Source organism: Monodon monoceros, unplaced genomic scaffold, assembly GCF_005190385.1.
Source record: "Monodon monoceros isolate NGI ecotype Baffin Bay Population unplaced genomic scaffold, NGI_Narwhal_1 Super_Scaffold_14, whole genome shotgun sequence".
NCBI lineage: Eukaryota > Metazoa > Chordata > Mammalia > Artiodactyla > Monodontidae > Monodon > Monodon monoceros.
Window position 1 is genome coordinate 11,522,114 of NW_021703770.1, and position 21,918 is coordinate 11,544,031.

Consider the following 21,918-nt stretch of genomic DNA (forward strand, 5'->3'; position numbering starts at 1 on the left):
CCAAGTGTGTATAAAACTGCTATGATAGAGGTATGTGCAGGATAATAGAGAGGGGACCTTAACCCACCTGGTGGGGGCAAAGGAAGGAGGAAGATACCAGGGAGGGCTTCCTATAGGAGCAGCTAACTGAATTAATCCCTGCAGTGCAAGACATGCTAATAGATACAGTGGGGGTCATGGTGGGAGGGAGGAGGTAAATATGGGAGAAAAAGAGGAGAGACTTTCAGGCGGAGATGAAAGCTTGTAAAAACAGTTTAGTCTTACTGTAGTGAAAAGGTCAAGGTCAGAAGGAAGTGGCTGCAAAGTTCATTTAAACTCACAATTCTCTGAAAAGTGGATGGGAGTCAAAGACAGAAGCTCCAAGTGTAAAGAGCTGACTTGCATAGGTCTGGATCTTGAGGGTTCAGTGTACGAATGCCTTAGGGAAAAGCCCTTGTACAGAACTGATTCCACTGGGGCCACCATAACCTTTTTAGGGCTCCTGTCCCATGCCCTTACTCTGTGGCCATCTGTCTGAGGACAGGACATCCTAGTGCCACTTGTGAAAATAAATCTTTTTTGGACAAAGGCCACAACAGACCCATGTTGGCATTCACACCCTACAGCAACGCAGCGAAGGGCGAATACCTGCAGATCAGGGTCACCACTTGATGTCAGCTGTTTGGTGAAAGGTTGGGGAGTAGTGAAGAACTGTTTTCATGGTGAGCCTGATAGGAATGAAAACTTGATGATTTATTCAAGTAGCAACTCTTTCACAATGTGGTCTAATAGAAGCTAACACTGTACTAGCATAAGCGACAGGCCCAGTTCCAAGTGCTCTGCACACATCAGCCACCTAAGAGGTAAATACCATTATCCCCAGTTTATAGGTAAGGAAGCTGATGCCCAGGGCACATAGCTGGTGTAGAGCAGAGCTACTCAGCTACTTTTCAGACTCAGGCCGTCTTGGTTCAGAGTTCAGCTTCCTGATTGCTACTACATTCTGTTTTTCAAAGCAGGAAGAAATGAAATCTCATGAAAAAAGATGCCATTTTCAGACAAAATGAGCAAACTGGATTGGGAGTGAAAAGAAGAATCAGTCTCAAGAAACTTGGGGAACCAGCCTTTTCTTATGCCACTTCTACCCTTGCTCCCTCTACTGTCACCCCAGCAGCCTTCTGATAGATTCTGGAACATGCCAGGCTCTTTCTTGCTTCAGGGCCACCATTCTTGCTGTCGCTTCTGCCTGGAATAGTCTTCCCAAGCAATGCATGGCTCCTTTTCATCTTTTAAATATTGGATAATGACTTCCCTGGTGGCGCAGTGGTTAAGAATCCGCCTGCTGATGCAGGGGACACAGGTTTGAGTCCTGGTCTGGGAAGATCCCACATGCCGTGGAGCAACTAAGCCCGTGCGCCACAACTACTGGGCCTGCGCTCTAGAGCCCGTGCTCTGCAACAAGAGAAGCCACCGCGATGAGAAGCCCGCGCACCACAACGAAGAGTAGCCCCCGCTCGCCACAAATAGAGAAAGCCCGCGCACGGCAACAAAGACCTAACACAGCCATAAATAAATAAATATATTTATATATATCGGATAACATGCCACCTTCTCAGAAAGGACTTCCCTGATGACCCCTGAGGGAACTGCCCCCTTCAACTCAAGTCCATCGCATCACCATTTTTATTCCTTTTGCTAGTGTATTTCATACTCTGTATTTACTTTTGAATGTGACAGCTTGTTATGAACTGAATGTCTCTGTCCCTCCCAAACTCATATGGTGAAGCCCTGACCCCCGACGTGACGAAATTTAGATGTGGGGCGTTAGGGAGGTAATTGGGTTTAAATAGATCATGAGAGTGGGGACACTATGATGGGGTTTGTGTCCTTACAAGAAGAGGAAAAGAGACCACTAGAGCACTTTCCACCGTGGAAGAACACGGAGAAACTAGCTGTCTGAAAGTCAGGAAGTTCCTTTCTAAGAACTGAAGCTGCCAACACCTTGATCTCGGACTTACCAGCCTCCTGTGAGAAATAAATGTGTGTTTGTGTAAGTCACCCAGTGTTCAGCATTTTTTTTACGGCAGCCCAAGCTGAATAATACACAATTTAACTGTACATTGTTTATTTGCTCCTCTATATTATAAACTCCCCAAGGCAGAGACCACACAATTCTTTAAAGGAAGGTTTCACAGCTGTAATTTGCCACTATTTCCACAGCACCTAGGAAGGAAGAATGACTAGCCTCTGGGGGGTTTGTCTTAAGAGTGTCTACTAAAATATCCAGTTGTCTAGTTATCTCCTCAACTTCTCAAATAGCACAAATTCTATAATGTTTAAAATTTAAAGTATCTGTTAATCCAAGAGGGATAGATTAGATAATCTCGCTGGAACTTTAGACATCCCTTCCACAACTTTTCAAATAGGCCATCCATTCCCAGACCATCCCAGCTTCAACAAATTTTACTTTCACTGCATGTCAGCCACCCTCAAAATGGCCTAACTCTTGCCCTTGTTACCATTCATTATTTCCTTAGAGTTCTCAAGCACTAGAATCATAGTTATTTACTTCAACTTCCAACTCTTACAGGTCTCTCAAGCTCTCACTCATTGAACCCTTACCTTCTTCTGTTCTCTGAGAAATTGCAGGTTCTTTCAAGTCAGGTCTCTCCAAATCTCAAATTTGAAACCAAACTTTCAATCCAAATTTGGCCCTGTGATTAATCATCTAAATCAAAGGTCAGCTAACTATGGCCCGTGGCACAAATCTGGCCTGCATCTGTTCTTGCAAATAATGTTTTATTGGCACACAGACATGCTCATCTGTATACATATCTTTTATGGCTGCCTTCATACAATAATGGCAAAATTGAGTAGTTGCAGCAGAGGCTGTGTGACTCAGGAAGCCTAAAATATTTACTATCTGTCCTTTATAAAAAAAATACCAAACTCTGATCTAAATTATGATTTCATTATGAACAGTGAAAGATGATCCTCTGGTGTCATAAAGAAAAATTTTTAAAATTTTAGTTATTGCTGTCTAAAAGAAAAAAAAAAAAAAGCAAATTGAGTTTTTATTTATATTTAATTACACATAGGCATTGATGCTCTTAGTTCATCTGAGAGACAATCATCTGTCATAGAAAACAGAGAAGATACCCCTGGGGAAGAGGAGAAGGTCCACAATCTGAAGAGGCTTCCAGAGGCAGCCTCATTCAGTCAGTCACCGTCAGCATCTTATAACACTGTCTAGTTTATGTGTCCCTGGTGAGACTGATTTAGATAAAATATTATCTAGCAATACCTTAGGTAAACTTCAAAATGGACAACTATCTTTCAAATATTCCTGCAGAGAATGATGAACAATTACAAAAATGATGTGAAGAGTAAGAACTTGGAAGGGCACAAGTGCTTTATCAGCCATATTATGAGGTATATAAAACAGTAATGATATAATCATACATGACAAGAAGTCAGTGAAAGAAGTCCTGAATTATTAAACTATTTGATATGCAAAACTATATCTACTATCATTAATGTTGAAATTTTCCCCACTTGTTATTGGTGCCTTGAGCAAGGACAATATGAAGCTAGTACTATTAACAAGACATTTACATTTCAGTATCCATGACATGAAAACAACGTTCTATAATTTAGGGGTGATTTTTAAATAATTCAATATTTGATCCAATACTTCATTTTACTACACTCTGTGATATTTAGCAGTATTTTTGATAACATAAAACAGAAGTTTCATACCATTGGTCAAACATTTTTTTTTCTTGCTGCCAAGAAAGGAGTTAAAATAACAGATGGAAAGTAATATGATGATAAACTAAAATACATTTATTTTTCAACAAATGTTTTTAGGAAATTCCATAAATAATTCTGTGGGGCTTTATTCTATATGCATTATATGAAACTACAGATGTTTCTGAACGTCTCAACTAATGGTATTTTTTCTAAGTTCTATTTCAGAAGTGAAACAAAGAAAGTACATTTCAGAGGTCCACTAAAATAATGAATCAGATAAAAAGATCTATTCTCTACAGAAAATTACTTCTATGACAACAACAACAATAATCATAACAATACTAATATTGTTTTCTTGCACAAACTGTGTTAAGTTCAATCACCACTGGAGTAGTTGAGACTGAAACAACAATAGTTACAAATCAAAAGGATTCTGGAGGATATTTCTGGAATTTCGCTAAAAATTCCTCCCTACATCACTCATATTCAAATGAGTAAGCCTGTTTCTTCCTGCCATAAAGGAACCAGAAGAGTTCAAAGGATTATACGTGTCCTTAATAATGAAGAATGATGCTCATCAGGTAATGACAGTGAAGATTCAAGACCTTTAATATACAGGGTATCCTAAATACCGTTCGCAAAAATCATAAGAAACTGATACTAGATTTTGATTATTTAAAGATTTCCAATGGATTCTGAATAAAATGCAATCAAATTTAGAAAGTTTATTTACAAAAGAGCTTTAATACTATCATAGAATACTTGATACGATTCCTAAATTGTTCTTAAAAGGACCCAACATTTCTAAAGTCTGATTTCACACTGCAGAGTCCTGAATATTTTAACTCACCATCTGCTTAAGCACAAAACTTTTAAAATTTGTTAAGTTTTTGCTTCTCTCTGTTTCTGTCTCTTCCTCTCTCTCTCCTTCCTCTTTACTATGGACAATTTCAAACGCCCAAAGAAAATATGTAAAACAGTTCAGTAAGTCCCCATGTGCACACTGTTCACCTACAACCACCATCAATTCACAGCCACTGTCGCTTCATTTGTATCCACACATACTCCCTCATTCTAACATTGGTCTATTTGAAGCATATCTCAGACATAATAACATTTTACTAATAAATATTTCAGTGTGTATTTCAAAAGACAGAGGTTGCTTTTAAAAAATATAACCATAATGTCATTATCACAGAGAGAAAATTAATAATAATTCTTCATAGGTCTCTTGATCAAGTATGTATATTGTTAATACACTAAGGCTATGCTCCACCAAAATTTGTCTTCATATTACTACCACAAAACCCAATACGCTTACCTTTAATGTTGAACTCTTTTACTGAATTTGCAACAGCATTCACAATAATGTAGAATATCTCACTTTTGGTAGAATGCACTTCCAAACGCTTTACTTTGATTCCATAAATTGCACAAAAGACTCAAATAATTATTGTAATTAAGTTAACGGATATTCTATTGAAAGCCTCTGATGACACTAATATAAAGCTGACATCACTTCCTAGTTTACTAAGTTTTTCCTATGCTCATGAAACCAACACTTATATAGCAATTACTTCAGCTTTCATAAGTGCACAAGAAAATGTGGAATTGAAGGTACGTAAAACTAATACAGAAAATAGAACCATTTGATCTAAATGAAAAGTCATGCTTTTATAATGCATGTAAACACAACTCACTCAAACAGAGGATTTCTGAAAAAACGTCTGTCCTTTGAAGTAGATGCTGACATTTCTTCTGCAGATCTGAATATCCTGGATTTCAGACAGTCTGTGATATCATTGCTGCTCTCCTCAGATGAGACCATGGCAGGGACTGGAAGAACAGAGTGGGTGGCTACCAAACCCATCCTGACTTACTTCAATGCACATTAAAAACAACGTTTCAATTCACAAAAGGAAAACTATGGGACAAATACTAAACCAGACAGGGAACTAGAACGATAGGCATGAATGGGACCGTCTCAGGCAAACTAGAATGTATGGTCATTTACTCTTCAAATTTCCATGAATAGAAATGCAGAGATAGCTCAGACCAACTTGTTTGGCTCTTGGATAGAAGAAGCTAAAAGTGAAAACTATTGTTTAAAAGGAATGCTGAAGTTTCTCTAATCAACTTCACTGAAAAAATGGTTGATTTCAACTAAATGTTAGGTATTAAGGGAAAACAATTTGAATACATTACTTCTTACTCCGGTGAGAATGACTAACAGATAACACTCCTCCCAGAGTCAGCTTCTTTCTAGATCTTTAGTTCAATTATTTTTCTCATTGGTGTATTGGTATAGCTTCAGGATTAGTTAGAGGAACAGTTCTTATTGAGTTCCTGAAACCATCTCACTTAAGCCAAGACCTATGCTTTCCAAAATAAAACAACTGCACCAAAACCCAAAACATCTGCATCTTCCACTGTGCAAGCGGCAGTTAAACTGTTTTCACTTGCTCTGCTCTTCTACTTGTCAGCCTCAGGCTTGCTGGTATCTGCATTCTCTCTGAGATTATTCTATCAATTCTTTGTAGTTTATTGAAGCATTTCTCCAAGGGATGTTTCTTCACCTAGTTGACATGAGGGCATGACATCCTGATTACTTGCTCTTGCCCTTTCTCCTACCTTTCCTTTCTCATCCTTTTGCCTCTTGGAGATTAACCCATGATGAAATGAAGCATCCAGAGAACTTCAAGCAAAGGTCCTAGCTCATGAAAATCACATCATACACATAACACGTTGCTACTGCAAACAGGGGCAATCCCTCCACCAGAGAGAAGGGATTGGTTCACACACTAGATCATTATCTGGTAGCGGCTTTGGACCATGCTGGGAAATCGCCCAGTCAGTGGAAATAATAGTAAGAGGAGAAAACATGTTGAACACACTCAATAGTACGTGGCGCTGCATCACCTCATTTAGCCTCACTATCTTCAGGCAGAGTGAATAAAATGAGCCAAACTTTACAGACGATGAAACTAAGCCTTAGAGCCTTAGTGTGAAATGGAGCAGGCATTCCATTACAGAAGAGCCTTGGAAAATCTTCCATTTTATGGGCCAAGGACTCTTTTAAGATCCACGTGTAAAACTGTTCCTTCTCATGGCAAACAATTAGATTGTGACAATTTTGAATTCTGCATGAGCCTTGTGTAAAGATTAAGAACCCACCTCTGCTCCCCCTACCTGCCACCTGCCCCCACGATGTTTTTGGGTTCTGGAAAATGGCTTACTACAAAGAACCACGCTTCCTCAGATGAGTTAGATAAGACTCATGGATGCCCTCCTTGTTTGTCTGTGACAAGACCAGACACACCTCCTCCAACTCCCATTCTTTGCTTCACAAATGATTAGCTGAACTGTTTGTCCCAAAAGATCAATTGGGACAAAATGCCCATTAACTTGATGAGATCAAAGTTTGCTTAATTAAGCTTTATATCTTCCCTTCAGATTCCTGAAATTTGATCCATTCTCAATCCGAACGAGCCAACAGTCCCCTTCTTAAAGGCCCCTCCCAGGAACAGGCCGGCCTCAGCGTAAAACAGTCTCTGATCTACGGTCCAATCAGACCATCTCCACCTTCTCATCTCACCTCCCTACTGGGTTCTTTCTAGCCTCGTTCATTCCTCTTTTCTGCTTGAGATTTGAGATGCAGATCTACAGTCAGGCAGTGCCCCTACTGCAATAGTCCCATCCTCCCTCTTGTGATAATCCTTTCAAATAAAGTCTCTACTTACCTAAGTCTGGGTTTGTTTTGGTTTTAAATAGACTTGATTTTTTATAGCAGTTTTAGGTTCACAGAAAAATTGAGCAGAAAGTACGAAGAGTTCCCATGCCCCCCCGTACCTAGAGAGGTAAACCTCTCCTATTATCAACATCCCCCATCAGAGTGGCACGTTGTTATAACTGATGAACCTCCACTGACAAATCATTATCACCCAAAGTCCATAGCTGAGGTTATGGTTCACTCCTGGTGTTGTACATTCTATAGGCTTTGACAAATGTGTTAAGACATATATTCAACACACAGTAACATCATGCAGAGTAGTTTTACTGTCCTAAAGAATCATCATCTCTCCTTCTTCCCTAACCCTGGACAACCACTGATTCTTTCACTTTCTCCACAGTTTGCCTTTTCCAGAGTGTCATATTGTTGGAATCATACGGTACGTAGCCATTTCAGATGGGCTTCTTTCACTCGGTAATCTGCTGAAATTTTTTTTTCCAATTTGGCAATTGGTAACTGACAACACTGATCCTGAGTCGCATATCTTAAAGATACTGAATTTATATTTCTAGAAGATGCATTATGCATATTGCAACAAGGGAAGCATTTGCAAAGGTCCTATGGAAACTCTCTTTAGATAGAAATTGTGCTTACCTGCTGTTTAATGTTTCTGTTTGAAATTGAAGAAGGAGCTCCCCCTTCGTGTGTCAAATGAAAGACAATAGTTCTGAGGGGAAACTGCTTCATGGCCAGCATTTCTGCCCCAGGGGAGGCTATAAAAGGGGCAACCGGACACAGTCACTGGGTTATGCACACAGTCCGTGGCAGTGGGGAGAAGTGGGTTTGCTGTGAGTCTAATGAAGCATAAGTTCCAGGGCCTCTCATTTTATAGTCGCAATTTTGTATTCTTTTTCTTAAGCGCGTCTCCCAAATGTACATGCTTCATGTCCTCCTAAACCATGGGTCCACCTCTGACTGTAGGTTATGACAAATTCCTCCCTGCCTGTGTCTTCATCCCAATGAGCTTTACCAGCTTGTGGCCCAGGATTTCTCAGACAATCAAAATAAGCCAATGTCAGCATTGAAAATCGAGCAGGTAAGGGAATGCTGTGCAGTACCATCTTTACTAGGGGATACAGAGACAGAAGAAAACTCATCAGGGGTCCTAAATCTTCCATCTCATCCTGTTTAAAAGCATCAAAGTGAGACTCGGCCCCAGGAAGTACTCACTTCTATTTCATTTGGGTCTAAAATTGATTCCAATCTAGGTCTATCTATTAAAGTAACCATGCTAGGCTCTTGGAATAATTATAGTCATAGATAAGCCAATTAAATTAAGAAAAAAGCCCTGTTTTTATGCCTCCTGTAGACCTAAAATCTGAAGAAGTGCTGTTGAACTTCAGGATAGAATCAGGGTAGGTGGGACGCCGTCGAATTCTGATGCGTAACCAAATCATCAGCACTACTCTTAGAAAAAAGCAGAGTTAATGCAGTTTGCAAAGTACCTGCTATATGGATGGGCCACACAGCAGCCCATCCTCCAAGCACTCCCACCCCACTGCCATCCTTCCTGCCCTTCCAGGAATTCCTCTGGTGCCTATAACCCAAGAAGCCACATAGCCAAGCCTGAGAGTCATACTTAACATTTACAGATACTGATAATGCTACAGATGCTATGATTGATGCTTTTCATGTAGTAACTCATTTAATCTGTTGAGGCTGTGGGAAAGGTACAATAAATATATATCCTTGTCTCCCAGTTTGGAACCAAATGAGAAATAAAACCCAGGAAACAGACAGAAGGACCTTATTTGTTTTCTCTGTTTTAATGTCAGTGTTGTTACCTATGACTGATCTGAGGACACGGCTTTAGCCATCTAGCCATGAACTTCACCCCTGAACTCACTAGACTTGGTCCTTCAGGCACTGCCTCAGCTGGTCAGTTGAGCTCTTCCTGCTGAGGTTGAGCCTGGGCTGTCCAAGTACCATGTGGCTGAGGAGAAGGGCTGGTCCCCCTGGAAAGAGAGTGGAGGGGGAGGACAGGCGGAAGAGAGGGAAAGAAGGAGATAGAGAGGGAGATGGGGCAGAGAAGAGAGAGAGGACTGGGTATCCGACTTCTTCTCCCACATTCACTCACTCAGAGAAGTCACCCCTTATTGGGATTGATAGTGGAGCTTCTGATGGAAGCCAGCAGTAAAACTTTACCCAAACTCTCCGTGTATGAAGACGAGGAGGCCAAGAGAATGGAAACCTTCCCTATTATAAACCTTTAGCTAAAGCCACGGGATTAAAAAGATATTAATTTCTCCAATTTAGACACGAAAAAAACTGAGGCTAATGTGCCTTTAAACCTTTGTCCAAGGGTGGCATTTGTAAATGGCAAAAGCGCTCAGGTCAGTCTGACCCCAAGGACCATGCTCTATGTTCACTATATGACACAGCAGAAGCATATCACGATGTATAAAGTGCTGTCACCCTGCTTAACTCATTTCACTCTGTTGAGATGAAGACTGCTATGTTGTAGAAGATCCTGAACGTTGGAATCGCCCACCCATGGCTGGGAGTCCTAGCTCCAATCTCTCTACGTGTCAGCAAGACACTCCTGGAAATTGGCAGAGGCAGTGGTTACTTCACTGGGTTGCTGTGAGAATCAAATAAGATGGTGAAGATTAAACCCCTGGCACATAATAGTGGACCAATACAAAGATAACGTTAATGATCTTTCCTTTCCCCACTATTTTATAGGTAGACATATCTCATCATTCCCTTTCACAGATGAGTAAACTGAGGCTGCAGAAGATTGAATAATGTGCTCATAGCACTTACATCTGGGCTTTGAACTTAGAGTTTTTGATGGATTTTGACTAAATCCATTTAGTCAAAAAATGCTAGGACATAACTACGTATTTGAAATTAGACTTAAATTTTGAAAGATGTAAGAAAAATCATGATTCCCTGCTTTTGAGGAAATTTAGTTCTGAAGAGCCAAACCAGAAAGCTTTTTTAGATCTTGGAAACTCTCTTTGCTAAGCCACAGCAGGCAGGAAAGTTAGAAGTGGCTGAGTCCTGGGAGCCTACCTTATGCAAGCCCTGGGTTTTGCAAATGAGGCTCAGAAGCTCCAGCAGAATGGAGATGGACCTTGCCTAGGATTTTGCAGGGATCAAGTTGGGACTAAAACTCAGTATCACCTAGCATTTTCCCAGACCCCTGGGAGGCTTCATCCTCCTTTAGGTACTCATGTTTGGAATTCCCTTTGCTCATTAATGGGCATATATGGTTCTTCTTGTATGAGATGGCCCCTTTCATTAAAACATGTGTCTTCCTTTGAGCCATCAGTCTGGAACATTTACCTCTGGTTTCTCTGATTCAGTCCAAAGTGCTTCAGCTTCTTTTGCCTCTCACAATCCTTTCCCTAAATGCTCATATGCCTTGGACTAGACGGAGTACATCAAGATTAGATTAGGGGACACAAACGCTTTATTCTCTAAAATTAAACTATGAGGCTGAAGTCTCCTTTCCCTCCATCAGGGTTTCCTCCCCACCTCTGCAGTCAGAGATATCCTTATGGGTTCTAATGATTTCTGAGGTGATCATAGTAATCAGATGATAATCTTATGCTAATTCTGCTGCAAAAACAGACCAGACGTCTCTACTGCATTAAATGTCTCCTGACACTCTGTTTAGTTCTGTGTTCCTATCGTTGTCGAAAACATCCATTGCAAAGCTGTCCCCATGGACCATTCTGTCATCATCAAGCAGTATTTAAAGAAAATAGATTAATCAGGAATCTGCAGTTATAGGTTTCTCTGGGTAGTCCCCAATGATGGTTCACTAGGAAAGGGAAAAAGCTGTCAGAAAAATTGTAAGATGCCATCTCTTTGGAGGAAGAAATTACTATTTTCAACTCAATAACTTGTAATTTAATCTCTCGGTGATGTACAGGATCAATTCAAGTGCTTTGGGAGTAATAGTATCCATGATTTCGGATTTAAAGAAGAGATACAAAGAAAGGAATATGTGGCTTGTATTTCAGATTACTTGATTTAGTGGGAAGTAACACAGGCCTTGCGATAGAATAGACGTGGGTATAGCACCTGAGTCAAAGATTGTATAACCCTGGGCAAGTCTCAGTTTAATCATCTCTAAAGTAGGTTTATTAACAGCTTATGCCCTCTGAACCACTGAGGGATGAGATAGCATATACATATGTGTATCGTATATACAAGCCCTGAACAGAGTAGGTCCTAAAATAGTTTCCCTTCTCTTTAGAAAAATCCCAACTTATTTGCAGGTTGAAGTACTGCTACTAGTTTACTATACTACATTAACTATCTCTCAGTTATCCTTTGATCAAGATATGAGGTGGATGTTAGAGATAGGGGAGGGTTCAAATAAGAATTTTGAAGTTCAAGTTTTATTCCTGCCCTGGAATTACCTTCCTTGATTCTGTAGCTTACTTTATGCCAAGCATTTTTTCCTGAGTATTTTACAAATATTAGTATGTTTGATACCATAACAACCTTAGAAAGTGGTACTTTTACCTCACCCACCTTTTAAAATGAGGAATGAGGCACAGAAGTAACATGACCAGAATCACAAAGTTCATAAACGGTGTGGTCAGGATTTGAATCCGGGAAGGAAGACTTTGCTCTTTGTCACTCTACTTTACTGCTTTAATTGGAATTTCCCCACAAGAAAAACAAAAGTTAATAGTTTTCTCTACTCACCTATTTTAACCTACTTCTCTATATACAGTACTACATTTATCTATCTGCCATATGAACATATTCAACTATGTTCCCATTTACCTGGTTGTCTATAGAAATGATTTCTACTTTTATTCCTTAATATCTCTTTTTATCTTTGTAACAATATTCATTCTGAAAATTTAAAGTTGATTCTATTACTAATAACTGTACTGGGGAGGTAGGATTAAGCCTGCAGGCTATGACCTGTGATGGAATGGCTTGCAAATGACCACACCACCTACAAACTTTGTGGTTTTAACAAGTTCCTCAAGGCTGCTGTATCTCAGCTTCCTCATCTTGAAAATGAGGATAACGCTACCATCTCTCTCCATGGGAGATTGTAAAGACTAATGAGTTAATAGAACTCTGCCAGGCACATGCTTGTTCTCAGTAGAGAGAGAGCTCTAATTATGTATCTTTGTAGCTATCTCATTACTGCCTTATTTTCATCCAGAAATATTCAGCTTACTATAAGTGCTTTTACATACATTGACTAATTTTAAAATAACAATGTAAGGTAAAAATACCTGTTTCTCAGAACAAATGATCATAATATATTAAAAGTTGAATTGTGTCCCCCAGATTGATATCTTGGAGTCCTAACTCCCACTACATCAGAATGTGACTTTAGCTGGAGATAGGATCCTTACAGAGGTAATCAAGTTAAAATGTGGCCATTAAGGTAGGACTGAACTCATATCACTGGTATCTTTATAAAAAGGGGAAATTTGGACACAGATGTGCATAGAGAGAAGACAGTGTGAGGAGAAACAGGCAGAAGATGGCCATCTGTAAGCCAAGGAAAAAGCCTGGAAAAAGTCCCTTCCTCACAGCCCACGAAAGGAACTAACCCTGGTGACAGTAGCAAGATGTTGAACTCAGAGAAGCAGAGAGTAGAATGGTAGTTTCCTAGGAGCTGAAAGATAGGGGAAATATAGAAATGCTGGTCAAAGAATACAAAGTTTAGTTATGCAGTATGAATAAGTCCTGGAGAGCTAATGTCCAGCATGGTGACTATAGTTAATAATACTGAATTGTATACTTAAAATTTGCTAGGAGAGTACATCTTAAGTGTTCTCACCACACACACACACACACACACACACACACACACACAAAGACAAATGGAAACTATGTGAGGTGGTGGAAATGTTGATTACTTTGTGATAATCATTTTACAATGTATAAATACAACAAAACATTGCATAGTGCACCTTACATATACACAGTTTTTATTTGTCAATTATGCCTCAATAAAACTGGAAAAAATTAAGTTATAATTTAAAAACAAAAAAAGAAGAAATCAACCCTGCTGAAAGTTTGATTTTGAACTTCTGGCCTCCAGAATCATGAGACAATAAATTACTGTTGTTTAAACCACCCAATTTGTGGTACTTTGTTACAACACCCATAGTAAATTAATACAGAGTAATAAAATGAATTACCATGCTGGGTTTGAATAACTTAAAGAACCAGAACCAGAATAAGACTTAGTTTTCTGGTTCTGTCCCATGTGCTTTTTCTGGTAACCTGGATGCCTTCTGTCTAGCAGTTCATTAATTCTCCTCTGTTTTCACCTTCTGATCCATCCATTTTTAAAGTTAGCAGGAGCTGCCTGGTTTGGAATGTTGTGCATAAGGCAAATACCACAGGACAAGGTAAGAGTTCACTTTATGCCTGTAGGTTGCTCACACCTGTGTCAAGGATACTCCCTAATGTATTCTAACGTGAGATGTGACATTATCGAGTACTAGTTAGTTTATAATGAATAACAAAATCACAGTATTAGAGAGCTTAGATGCTCACAAAAATATCACCTTCAAAGCCAGCCTCTTTGACCATTTCCATCCCTTAAGTTGTTCAGGTATCACTCAAGCTGAGATTTCTCGGGATGCACCCCGCCTCCACGGCTCTAGCTCACCCAAGGAAGTATAGATACGGTAAAGGAGCCAGCACCTCTCATCTCCTCCTGGTTGTCTCAGGATTCAGGCCCCAAATGCTTTGTAAACCAAAATTCTATACAAATGTAGTACACTGTTTTCATAAATGCAGATTCAGACCTTGAAAATTATATAATATAGACAGACTTAGAAATGATTAATGGCAGGCTAATGAGATTGTGTAAGTATGCAACCCATGAATAGAATCTTACAAAAAATGAACTGTTAGTCAGAAGATATTGCGTTTTGCCAAAATGCCATTCCTGTAAGGGCATCATGTCCTATTATCAGCTCAGCAGCATCAATCATGTGGACATGATTGTCAAAGGTGTCATCAGAATGACTCTAAATTCTGATAAGCTAACGCAGTCCTTTTACAAGACTTATTTTAAACTGTCTTGGTTCTTTGTCTCATTCTGGATCTTGAGAGCACTTCTTAGAAAAGTTTTCTCACATGGTCCAGGACCTAAAATCATTCTGTTGTCCTGAAAAATTCTCCAATATTCAGCATAGGTTCTCTTGTTCTGGAAGGATGTTTATATTGTCCGTGTGGGACATATCTTTGAGTTCTAGGCTTTATTACTCATATCTCCAAAGAGGGTTAGACCTGGTTACTAGCATGTCATGACACTTGATCAGGGGTCAGAAGCTAGGATTTTTTAGTAGTTTCAGGCCCAAGATCTATGGCTTTATTACCTGACTTCAGAAAACTTGGATTCTCAGCTCAGCACTGTCATATTTTGACCCTATATGCTTAGTAAATCATTTATATATTATGAATTTTTAAAAAAATCAATGAGTTTTGGCAAGTATACACATATATATGTAATATGTATTGATCCATGTTGGTACATGTCCAGTTATTTTTCATTTTTTCCCCTTTTATGGTTGAGTAAAAGTCTTTTGTATAAAAGTATGTGTGTATATATAAATATATAAAAGTATGTCTATAGACATACTTTTATATATATACATACAACTTTGTTAATTAATAAAATAAATAGAATAATTTGAACTTGGGACCTAGGTCCACTGCAACTAGCTTGTGATTTGAAGTAGGGCATTTGGGCCTTCTAACTTGTTTCTTTATCTCTATAACATGAAGAATAACCTCATTCTTCTCTCCCTGTTTAAAAGTTTGCAATAAGAATTAGACAAATTGAAGGCCTCAACCACACTAGTCCAGCCACCATCCTCTCCTGCTTGGACTACTGGTAAACACCACACAAATCAATGCATAGAATATTGTATATCTACAATGTATAGACATCAATGTATAGTACAGGATGTACTCTTTCATGTCTGGCTTCAACAGGTCTGTGAGATTCATCCACATTAGCCTGCTGACAGATCTTCTAGCTTCTATCATTCTCCAATCAGAAGCCAGGATGAACTTTTAAGTGTGAATTAGAATATGTCATTCCCTTCCCTAAAACACTTCAAGAGTTCCCCATTTCCCTTAGAATAAAATAGAAATGGTTACCAGGGCCTACCTGGACCTACCTCCCCTTCGCCCACTTGTCCTCACTTCTTCCCACTCTCCCTCCACTCAATATACTTTATTACTGTGTTTCCAACATGCTCCATTCAAGCCCACTAGAGGATCTGAAGAATACTTCCCTTCTCTACCGCAAGTCTGCGTGTTTCTACATTTGGGTCTTGGTTTATATGTCACTTTCTCAGAGAGGCCTTTTCTCTCTCTGGCTAGGTAGAGGATCACGTAGGGCACCCAGAAATTGTGCAATAATGATTTATTTGATTGATGAATAAGGGAGGGGTGAGAGTGTTTTGTACACTATAAAGCATAAAATGCATGTGGATGTTGGTTAGATTTTTAATAACAAATATACTTAATAAAATGTATACTTATAAATGAGACCATATCTTCATGGTCCTACGAATAAAAGACTGGCCTAGACCTTACATTTCAGAAGCTTACACTTCAAATGTAGAATAAAACAGAGAAGACTGGAAATTAATGATCCAGGAATGATAACTGAAAAGCACATTAGCCACGCGTTCGGAGGGTGAGCACCTGCCAAGTGGGAGGCTTCCTACAGGAGGGAAGAGGAGCGAAGTCCTGGGATCTGTAAGAGGATTGGATTTAAGTTTCAGGAGATAATGTGAGGGCAAGGACAACAAAATTACTGTTGCTGATTTCTTTTTCATTTTTATTTTTATAAATCAGAACGTTAGTGTATAAATTGTAAGTGAATACAATTTAGGATATTTCCTAAATAGACTCCATTTTCTTCTCTTGAAATTAGCAACTTTCTACTCTCCTGGTACTAAATGTGCTGGCTGCTACCCATGGCATGCTCGACATTCCGGGCCAGCAAACAGCTAGTCTCTAATTCTCCTTTACTTCCACCAGCCTCACCAAGAGAGAATTGTGTTTGTTCCCAAACTTACGTATTCATGTTGCACTTATTTATTTTTTTTGCGGTACACGGGCCTCTCACTGTTGTGTCCTCTCCCGCTGCGGAGCACAGGCTCCGGACGCGCAGGCTCAGCGGCCACGGCTCACGGGCCCAGCCGCTCCACGGCATGTGGGATCCCCCCAGACCAGGGCACGAACCCGCGTCCCCTGCATCGGCAGGCGGACCCTCAACCACTGCGCCACCAGGGAAGCCCGCACTTATTTATAAATTGATAAAATGTAGGTACAAAAAAAAAAAAGAATTGTTTCCATGAAAACTAAGATGAACCTTTTGGAAAGACTCAATAAGCGTGGTTTGCCTTTTTTTTTTTTTTTTCCTATTGACACAGGTATAGGTAACACAGTTGTAGAATATTTGGATGGGGCTGTAAAGAATCTAGACATATTCTGCATTAAAATGACTTTAGGTGTCTTCATGTTCTTCTATAACTTAAGGAAATAGAAACACAAATATTTGCTTTTAGGCACCTTATTTCTATGCAAAGACAAACTTTAGATCTACATCAAAAGATAAGTGAAGTATAACTCTTCTGATCAATGAACCAACTAAAGGTTCTGACTCACAGGAGAAAAAAAGTGCTTCCACTGAGCTGAATGCCGTCTTTTTTCCTGCTTTTTTGGAATTATAGTCAGTCATCAGAATGGAGAAATTGAGACTCTCAATTTAGCAATTGGTCACTGCTACATTCAATGGTCATTTCTCAGTCCTCTTCATATGTGAACTCAAGCTTTTGAAACAGTTAATTTCTTCCTCCTCCTAGAAATAGTTTCTTCGTTTTGCTCCCAGGAACCACTCTTTTCGTCCATGCCCTACCCAGGTGCTTCCTCCTCCTCAATCTGTTTTTTTTCTGGTTCCTCCTCGTCTTCTCTACCCCAGGGCTCAATTTTTAGACCTCACCTCTTCACTCTCTAGACTAACCCCCTTGGTGATCTTATCTGGTCTCATGATTTAAAATATTATCTATACACTGACTCTCACATTTATATCTCCAGCCTAAACTTCTTACCTGAGCTCTAGATTTGTACATCCAGTTGCCTACTCTCCATCTCCATTTTAGTGTTTAATAGGCATCTCAAACTTAGCATATTAAAAACCTTGCTTCTCATCTTCCTCCACCCCAAACTGCTTTCCCATAGTCCTCTTCATCTTGATAAACAACAACTCCATCCTTCTAGTTATTCAGTCCAAAAAGCTTGAAGTCATCGTTAATTTCTCTCCTTCACAGCCTACCCTTGACCTATCAATGATCTGACTGGCTCTACCTTCAAAAACCATCTCAAGTCCAACCTCTTCTTACTACTTCCTCTTCATTCAATTTACCATCATCTTGAACTCACATTTATGCAAAGTCTTCTATCTCCCTTCTTCTACTCTAGGTCCCCTGCATTGTATTTTCAACAAAGCAGCTGGAGTAATAATAAAAAGAGAAATAATAAAATATCTTCTTTCTAGGATTGCTGTGAAGACTAAATACAAGGGATTTAGAAGAGTGTATGTGGAGAGCAAGCAATGTATCTTCTCTAATGTTGTTTTTGTTGTTATAGGACAGAGCTATAGCAGTTTTTCCATTTCTCCCATGATTCTTAAATAGCAATTTTTTCCCCTGCATCCATAAATATGTTCATGTCTCTCAAAATATTTCCTTGAACCACATTATTCTTTAACCTTCTGGTCCAACTCTAATTTCCCTTTACAAACAAGTTTATTTCAGAACTAGTATCTCCTGGTGATGGTTCCTCATCTTGCATTCATTCTTTGTCTGATCTTCTCCTCTTCTCTTCCATGAACTGTTATTCACTAAGTCACTGATGATGATGCTACAATAAACAAATCCACCCCAATGTTCTCTGCTTTCCAAAGTATAGGCTATACCTTTCTTTAAAGTCTCCTCCAGTGACTTCCCTTCTACGACTCTCTCTTGATTATTCTCTTACTCTTAGACAACTCATTTAATGTTCATACTTTCATATATTAATTGTTAGTGTTTATGAGGACTCTGATTTCAAAGCTCGGCCTTCTTCTATATGCTTATGCTGAATCATATCAATCAAGCTGGTGGTCTTTAAGTACCACTTATCATTCCTCAAAGATTTTCAGCTTCATATATTTATCTCAGATGTTTCCCTTGACCTTTAGAACACCTGAATGTGTTCCTCAGGATCAAAATTATCAAAACCAGGAGATATGTAGAATAATATTTATAGCAATATTATTTGTAATAGAAAAATAACTGGGAATAATTTATGTACATCAGCTGAAGTGGGGATAGTTTGTAGTATATACAACTTATATATAAACAGAAACTGTATTATCATATATATACATATATTGATTGTACTGTCAATATATACATCGCATATATATCAATGTATAGACACTGACAGTACAGCCAGTCAATATACTGTTACACAGCAGGGAAGATGAATAAAGGATAGCTATTAAATCAACTTGGATAAAGCTCAAATAATAATAACAATACAATTGAGTGAAATAATTAAGTTATGAAATCCTATCTGTTATAGAAAAATTAAACATTTTATTGTGTAAGAATTATGTAAATGGTAAAACCTGAAAAGAAGGGAATGATTCTGGATGGTGGGATGGGATTGGAAAAAAGCATCAATATTATTGGTAACATTCTAGGTGTGTAGTGAGTTCACAAGTATTCTTTTCCTTACTATGATTCATAACTTGCTTATACATTTTACATACTTTTATATTTTACATAATAATTTTATAAAAAACCCCAAACCGAATTTATATTACTCCCAACCTAAGAGGTTTTTTTGTTTTGTTTGTTTTTTCTTTGTTTCCTGTCTTGGTTTATGTCAACATCATCCATGTTTTTGCTCCAGTTAGGAAATTTAACTGTATTTGTAAACTTCTTTTTGTCTCTCACATTCAGTATAACATGTCAATTTGATATGTTAAACATGATAACATAATCAATTTGATTCTACCCAGATTTAGCTCTTTAGTCTAACTTCTTATCTCTATTCTTTATCTTTATTCCCAGGGTAACTGCCACACTCAAGTTCTCATCATTTCTCCCACAGGAAATTCTGATAACCTATCAAATGTGCTCCCTGTCTCAGTAATTTATCCAAGGTCTTATTCTCAAACACAAGTTTGATTATGTCATTTTTCTAACTGAATCTTAGCCATATTTCCAAGTATCACAGTCTGATCTAATATACCTGCATCCCTCATCTTTTACAATTTGATGGCCATTTCTTTCTTTAAATTCTAGACCCTATGGTCCACCATTCTTCAAAGCACGGCCATTCATATCTTTGCCTCTTTTTGGAGTGCCTTTTTCTTCCTCCTGCACTGGCCTGGCATCTTCTTGTCATTTAAGGCTCAGACTAAGTACAATCTTCATGAAGTCATCATTGGCTACCTCTGTACATTCATCATTCTTTCTCCTCTGTTCCCATTGCTCTCTGCATACCTGTATTACTGCACCAGCATCATTGTATAAGTTCATTCAATTATGATTTTTTTTTCTGCCTCCCGAACTAGACCATTAGCTTCTTGAAAATAGAGAGATTGCCTTATTTGTCTAATTCATCTCAGTATGTGTCAATCTGTGTGTATGGCATGATTGCCCTCAATTTTCAATGAATATTCCAATTTCAAGATCCTGTTACTCTGACTGATTGACTGAACTGCTTGATGTCATGGAACACATGTTTACATCTTCTTAAGTGTCCTTTCAAAAATCTTAACTTACTTATTTGTAAGAAGCTCCTATTGGACGTAGGATACTACTAGGAACACGTTCATAAATATTGTAAGGGTTTATTCTTTATGAACAAAAGTATGCCCATATTGGTGAGAAAGACTGCAGGGACAAGGAAAGAAACCAATACACAGTCATTGCCTAGTATGTGTCAGGAACTAGGCTGGCCTCTTCTACACAATTTTGTTTAATTTTCCCAGTAACCTTTAATTACAGACATTGCATTTTTCATTCAGTTGAGATGATAATGAAGCTCAGGGATCTTAACTACCTTGCCTAAGGTCACATAGTGAGTTAGTGTTTATAAATAAGGTTAGGTTAGGTCCTGCTGCAGTAAAAAGCAACCCCCAAATGTTAATGTCTTAAAACAATGAACACTTCTTCCTCACTCACTGTATATGTCCACTGCAGGTTAGCAAGAGTTCTCTGCTCATCATAGCCGCTCCAGGATCTAGGCTGACCAGCCCCATCTCAAATGTTGTCAGATACCACTGTTCACATTTTGTTGGCCAAAGCTCCCTCCCTGGCTACACCTAACTCCAAGAGGCCAGAGAAATACAATCCGAACATTTTTCCCAGAAGGAGGAAAGCAAGAGTTATTTTTGAAACAACACTAATGAGTGTGAAATTAAAAATTAAAACCACATCTGCTTAAGTTTATCCCCTTTTCTACCACACCAACCTTTTCATTTTTTTTCTTTATTTGGAAATATATTGAATTAAATTTTACAATGAAACCTAATACATGGTCCTTGAGGAAAGTAAGGTATATAGAGTCTCTATATTAGTGATTCTCGAAGTGTCAGTGTCTCGAAGTGTCAGGATCACCTGCAAACTCTAGGACTCCACATACAAAGTCAGAATCTTTAAGGGGGGGGAGAGTGCTCTTGTATTTGGGACAAACTTCCCTGGTGTGTGGCTTACTGGTAGGGGGCCACATGGGAGAGAACAGTGCTCTAGGTCTAAGGTTTCAATCCCCCACCAACTTATTCTAACTTGTCTTACTTATTACATATGTTTTCCCTCTCTTCAGTGCAAAATGTAACACATGCTTCTTATGAACATATGGTCCTCTCAGTCTCTTCTAAAGCAGAGTCACTCCTTCTCCCGAATGTTTTTGGGCACTGGAGAGGACAGAGCTTACTGAATAATGCATTTCATCGCTAGACAACTTGAAAGGGGCTCTGCTTAATGCAGCAGAAATTTTCAGATGATTCACTCTGGAGCCACTGATCAAAAGTACAGCTAATGGGGACAGGGGAGCTCAGGTGATTGATATCTTTCAAGGGACAGTGAGCCAAATCCCTATCACTAGGAAAGAGGCTGAGTAATGAAATCAAGTGTCAGGCAGGCAGAGAAGCCATTTTAGGCTTTAAAATAATTTAGTCATAGTACCCTGTAAGACTCAGACTAGATGTTACCATGTCCAAACGGATTCTACAACATTGGCATCGTGTTTCTGGGTCTGAGCTGATAGAGCCTTGTGGTGTTGGTGAATGAGGCAGGCAAGGAATGAAACTGAAAGGGCCAGGAAAACATCAAAAATCCCTCAGAAACACAATGAAGGGGAAGAAAGTCAGCCCT